The following is a 6823-nucleotide window of genomic DNA, read 5'->3' as shown; positions in this document are numbered from 1 at the left end:
ATACAATTCGTAGATTGTGATCCATGTGGAAAGCTTGGGTCCTAGGGTGGGCAGGGCAGCCGCTAGGCCTCGACAGCGCGAGGCAGCGGGGAGAGCGAGCTGGCAGGTGGGTCAAGGAGCTCGGGTATGCGCCAGCTAAGAAGATCGGTGAAAGCCTGCAGCACATCATGCACTAGTGGTCTCTGAAAGAGGCACTCATACTTCTTCAGGATTTCCACAGAGATGGGGGCGTCGTCCGAGACGAGCCCGAGGCGGCTTAGAAGGAGTTTCTTGGCCTTGAGATCGGAGTTGAACCCACAGTCTACTTTGGCGATCCGGCCGCTCCTCTGGGGCGTGAAGTTCGATGGTAGTTCCTTGCGCCAACTGCGGGTGGAAGGGGCGGGAAGAATCTGCTCAATTGGCCGCTGGATGGACTGCACAAACGCATCTAAGGGCTGGACGTCGCCATGCGCGCCAAGTGGCGAGCCCTGAGTGGCTGCATGGGAGGAATCAGGGAGCGTGGGATCCGGATCACTCGGGATCAGTGTGGGCGAATCGCGTGCAGTGGGATCCTAGGAGGGGCGGTGTGGGGATCAGTGGCGGGGCCATCCAAGGGGGTAGCTGGGCCCGTCACGCGCTTGACCAAGGCCAGCTGTCCAGCGAGGGGCGAGGTGGGCGGCTCGCTACTGCATCCATCCGGATTGGCGAGGGAGTGGATCATGATCTCCAGTGGGGCCGCACAAAGCAGGAGCAGGCCAGGTGAGGGGACTCCCTCGGGATCCTCCTGGGGGTGTGGGCCAGTCTCCAGAAGGCGCGCAGGTGCATGAGGAGGCAGGATGTTGGCAGCTAGCGGGGCGGGATACGCTGACCAGGTCGTCGCTCCCGTCTGTTTAAAGTTTGAAGTGCATTTTCCCTCATAATCTACATATGGACATCACCTAGGCACATTGTAATACAATAATTCATTGAAGAGATTCTAAAAAACACGTGAGTTAGACGCCTCATTACACAAAGCGACAAAGAACGCGTGGAAGGAAAAAAAATATGTCGACCCTATGACTGAAAATGGCGCAGCGAAGCGTGCATTATCTACTAGTAACATGTACTCCTACTTTAAAGGGATGCATGGATCATTACTGTCAAGATTTAGTTAATTCCTTGCAAAAAAGATTTAGTTAATTAATTTAATTAAAAGGAAATCCCAGATTTTCCAAACCGACATACATGTGCAGTTTTCTCATCAAAGGGATACATCCTTCCGTCTCTCTTTATCCTAACCGACGCGTCCTTTAATCATGTCGCTTGTAACCCATCATATATGTGCGATGTGCCTTTTCAGGGAATATAAATGTACTATTCATCATCATCAATATAGATCAATCATTACTATTCACATACAATTTCTGTATACGTTATCAGCATGTCTCTCCATGGAGAGCACTAGGCCACAAACTCGCCGGAGAAAATCGAAACGATGAGGATGCCTTCCCTCGCCTCCCTTCTCCTTGGTCTTCTTTGGGAAGAAGGTCGCCGCCACTTCCTTGCCCAGCAACGTTGCTGGTTCGCCCACCATCGATGGGGGGCACCACCACAAGTTTCTGGCCTTGACATTAACCGCCGCCAGAACTTCACTGGTAGACGCCGCCATCACGCATCATCTAGACCACGCCGTCACGTGCGCCACGCCGGTGAATCGACGTTTGTCCACGTCGGTGGACAACCACCAGGGTCTGGACCCAGGGCTAGTCGCCGGACCAAGTGCACTACCGCCGCCGTTGAACGCCAAGATGGGCACGCCAGAACCTGCATTTGCGGCTCCATCCACACCATGGAGGTGTCGTGTGCATGGATATGGCCCGTGCCCCGCCCGCTTCGCTGGCACACTCCTGCCGTCAACCACGTTGGCAGAGGAGGAAGAACGAGAGATCTTCGTCGACGTACCTGCTCGCGGCTACAGCCCGGCTCCAATGCATGTCGCCAATGCCAAAGGCGACAACCTCGTCTTCATCCCGACTCCAAGACGCGCCATGTCCACCGCGAGCACGATCACCACTACCAGAGCAAGTGGCAGCATCGGTCCGGGGCTTGGTGTGGACGCCGCAGGGACAAGAAGCACCCCATGGGCGTTCGGCCGCTCCCCTGCTACTCCCGGTGAGTATAACACCTTCCACTTCAGCACTGGTGGGATGCCCGACACGAGCGTTGCTGGCACGAGCTGTAGTGCGGGTCCGCTCGACACTGGCACGAGCCGCCCTCGGTCGCTCCGTCACCGCCGTCGACCTCGTCCTGTACACCGTCCGGGAGCATGGAACCCGGCGTCGCTCGGCCTCGCCAATGGACTCCGAAATGGAGTGGACATCCCTGACTACAACCCCTTGTCACACAAGAAGTATTTCGCCCCTTCACCACCGGTGGCTCGCCGGTGAGCACGTTTCCGGTGCGGCGGTAGGAAGAGAGGAGAGTGACGCCGTGTGGAATGGGGATTGGGGGAGATAAGGGAAACCCTAACCGTCGACCCCATTTATCCAGCGAATAAAGCAGCGCCGGGCTATTGGGCTGAAAGGCCAGATGGGCTTCGACCCACGCATTGGTCTGAGCCAGAAAAAGAAGGAGAAATGAAAAAATGGAATTTACGGTAGTAGTACTGTAGCAGTGGGTTGTGCTACTGGTTTGGGTCTATCTGTTGCCACCCAGGACCATTTTTTCATTTTTTCTGTTTTGTCCTTTAACTAGTAGTTTTAAGTTGTGTGTAGTCATTTAGTAATTTTTGTAAATTACTATATTGTATTGTTCAGTAATTAGTGAATATTAGTGTATTGTACAAGTACAATGTATGTCAACGTATATGTTCCGGCAATTTGGCAATTGATATATGTTGATCAATATACATGCATTGTTTTATTTACAACACAATTAATTTTCTATGAGAGTGAATTAATATGCGTGATGATTGCATGCAGGATATGGCAGACATATCTGAAAAAGAGTTTGCTGAACTTGTCGTCGATGGTTCTAGCTATATGACATGGGCAATGGATGTCAAAATCAATTTGATGGCCAAGGGACTCAATTCCACTATAACCACGCCTGCTGAGGGACTTTGTGTATAACAGACATAACAAGGTATTCCGCGTTGCACTTCATTCGACATCATCTTCACCCTGACCTAAAGACAGAGTCTCTGATGGAGGAGAACCCTCTGACACTCTAGACCTCCTTAAAGGAGAGGTATGATCAACAAAGGGCGGTGATGTTACCGAGAACACAACGGGAATGGACGCTAGTCCAATTCCAAGACATTAAGTCTATAGCTGCATGCAATTTTGTTGTTCATAAGATCAACTCCAAGTTGAGATTCTGCATTAGTGCAATTTCTGATGCTGATCAAATTGAAAAGACACTTTCTACTTTCCATCCCTCTATGAGGATACTTGCTGAACTATATCGTCAGTAAAAGTATAAGAAGTATTCTGACTTGATTTACTCGCTGCCTCATGCAGAGAAGCACAATGAGCTTCTTGAGAAGAACAACTTGGCTCGTCCTATAGGAACGATGCCTCTGCCTGAATCACACTTCAACTCTAAGAATACTCAAAGTTCAACGGTTTCAAAAAGAACCACAAGACATTCAATGGAAAGTGGAAGCATAATGAAAAGCAGAATAAGTACGGAGTCCAAAAGGGCAAAGGTCCTTTCAAGAAGAATGAAAGGACTAGCAACACTGGTTGCTTCAAGTGTGTTTGTAAGGAACACACTGCAAAGAAGTGTTACACTTTGAAGCATTTGGTGGAATTGTACCAGTAGTCACTTGGAAAGGGCAAGAAGGCTCAGGGGAACTAGTATGAAGCACACTTCATTAGAAATGAAGATGGTGCCCCTATGATTGATGGTTCTCGAGATGATTCTCCAAACATGGACAACCAGGAGCAGAATCAACAAGTGAAAGATCCAATACTAGATGTCGATGACATGCTAGTGGAATTTGGTTCTAGTGACATATATGGAGACCAAATTTAGTCTCATTTGCCTATATATTGTAACGATATTATTAGACACATTACATGTGTTGTAAAATAAGTTATGTCCTTAGACATAATGTGTTAGCTATGTCGTGTGACATAGGGCTTGTAATAAGTACAAGACATATATAGTTTGTAATGTATGTAATGATTCTATATGAGTTTGATTATATAATGAACTAACTTAGGGAGATGAAGTATTTCCAGACACTCAAGAAGAGTAATGGAAGTGTCATGACAATTGCTGGTCGAGACACCCTAATTATTGGTTCTGGTCAAGCCACAATTACACTCCCTATGGGTACTAAATTAATAATCCCGGATGCTCTACTGTATCCAGATTCTACTCGTACCTTGCTGAGTTTTAAGGATATCCACAAAAATGGTTTCCATACAGAAACTAATGAAGAGAGTGGGGCTGAATGCCTACTCATAACTCAGCAAAAGGGATTTCAAAAGGAAGTCCTTGAGAATTTGCCTTCTCTATCTTCCGGGTTGTATTATACATACATTAAACCAAAGACGCATATGGCGTACAAGATAGTTTTTCAGAATCTTGATAAGTTCAAGATTTGGCATGGTCGCCTGGGTCATCCTGGTATTAGGATGATGAGAAAAATTGTTGATAGTTTTGTTGGACACAACATAACAGATAGAAAGTTCCGAAAATGATCGGATTTTGTATGCACAGCATGCGCAACTAGGAAATTGATCACAAGGCCATCTTATATGAAATTAAAGGATGAGCCACTTGATTTCCTTGAACGCATTCAAGGAGATATTTATGGTCCAATACAACCATTATCTGGACCATTCAGATACTTCATGGTCCTAATTGATGCATCAACGAGATGGTCAAATGTGTGTCTACTGTCAACAAGGAACCATGCTTTTGCAAAGCTAATTGCTCGGGTCATTAACTTGAGTGCAAATCATCATAAGCATAGGATAAAAACCATCAGAATGGATAATGTTGTAGAATTTAGTTCATGGGCATTTAATGATTACTGCCTAGCTTTGGCATTTCTATGGAGCACTCGGTACCTTATGTACATGCCCAGAATGGTCTTGCAAAATCACTTATCAAGAGGATCAAGTTGATAGCAAGACCACTCCAATAGAATAGTAATCTTCTAGCTTCATATTGGGGTCATGCAGTTTTACATGCTATAGAGTTGATACAAAATCGACCAACTGCATATCATATATTCTCCCCATTGCAATTAGTACGTGGAAACTAGCCAAGTATTTCCCATCTGCGGCAATTTCGTTGTGTGGACACCTGAAGGGTGTTCGACATCTAGAACACATCACGAGTGTGCACAAAAATTTTGGTGCTAGGACATCGGAAGACCTTGATCCAATTGTTGAGGGAAATCACCAAGGATCAAAAAGTATTGATGAGATATCCATTAACTATATTGACTCAGGAGAATCATATACTAGAAAGACTATAGTTGTTGACATTCGTTTCCCCTCTAGAATTGCAGAAGGGCTTGATTTGGATTGCGAACCTAAGTCCACGGCAGAGTGCATGAAGAACTCAGACTGGTCAAAACGGAAGGCAGCAATTGAGGATGAATTCCGCTCGCTCATAAAAAGAGGGGTATTTACTGTAGTAATACCCACTCCTCAGCATGTGTTCCCTGTGGGAGCAAAATGGATTTTCATTCGTAAGAGGAACGAGAACAATAGGTGGTGAGATATAAGGCAAGGCTTGTAGCATAGGAGCTCACGCAGAGACCCGGCATCGATTATGATGAAACATATTCTCCTGTTATGAGTGGAACAATGTTATGATATTTAGTATCACTAGCCATGAAAAATGAAATTTTCTATCAAACATATGGATGTTGTGACTGCATATTTATTGAACAAAATATGCCCTAGAGGCAATAATAAAGTTGTTATTTATATTTCCTTATATCATGATAAATGTTTATTATTCATGCTAGAATTGTATTAACCGGAAACTTAGTACATGTGTGAATACATAGACAAACAGAGTGTCACTAGTATGCGTCTACTTGACAAGCTCGTTAATCAAAGATGGTTAAGTTTCCTAGCCATGGACAACAGTTGTCATTTGATGAACGGAATCACATCATTAGAGAATGATGTGATTGACATGACCCATCCATTAGCTTAGCACTTTGATCGTTTAGTTTATTGCTATTGCTTTCTCCATAACTTATACATGTTCCTATGACTATGAGATTATGCAACTCCTGGATACCGATGACAAAGGGAACAACGTATGTTGTTATGCGGTTTGACCGATAACGATCTTCGTAGAATATGTAGGAACCAATATGAGCATCCAGATTCCGCTATTGGTTATTGACCGGAGATGAGTCTCAGTCATGTCTACATAATTCTCGAACCCGTAGGGTCTGCATGCTTAATGTTTGATGATGATCTGTATTATGAGTTTATGTGTTTTGATGTACCGAAGGTAGTTCGGAGTCCCGGATGTGATCACGGACATGACGAGGAGTCTCAAAATGGTCGGGACATAAAGATTGATATATTGGAAGGTTATATTCGGACACCGGAAGGGTTCCGAAGTGTATCGGGTATTTTTCAGAGTACCGGGAGGTTACGGGAACCCCCCGGGGAGTCTATGGGCCTTATTGGGCCCTAGTGGAGAAAGAGGGCAGCAAACAAGGTGTGGGGCACACCCCCAAGGCCCTAACCGAATTGGTTTAGGGTTTGGGGAGCCAGCCCCCTCTTTCCTTCTCCCCTCCTCATGTTTCCTCCTTCTCCTAGTAGGAATAGGAAAGGGGGGCCAAACCTACTTGGAGTAGGATTGCCCCCCCCCCCCC

The sequence above is a fragment of the Triticum dicoccoides genome, chromosome 6A (assembly GCF_002162155.2).
Source record: "Triticum dicoccoides isolate Atlit2015 ecotype Zavitan chromosome 6A, WEW_v2.0, whole genome shotgun sequence".
NCBI classification, from domain to species: Eukaryota; Viridiplantae; Streptophyta; class Magnoliopsida; order Poales; family Poaceae; genus Triticum; species Triticum dicoccoides.
Note: the sequence above shows the minus strand (reverse complement) of the source record.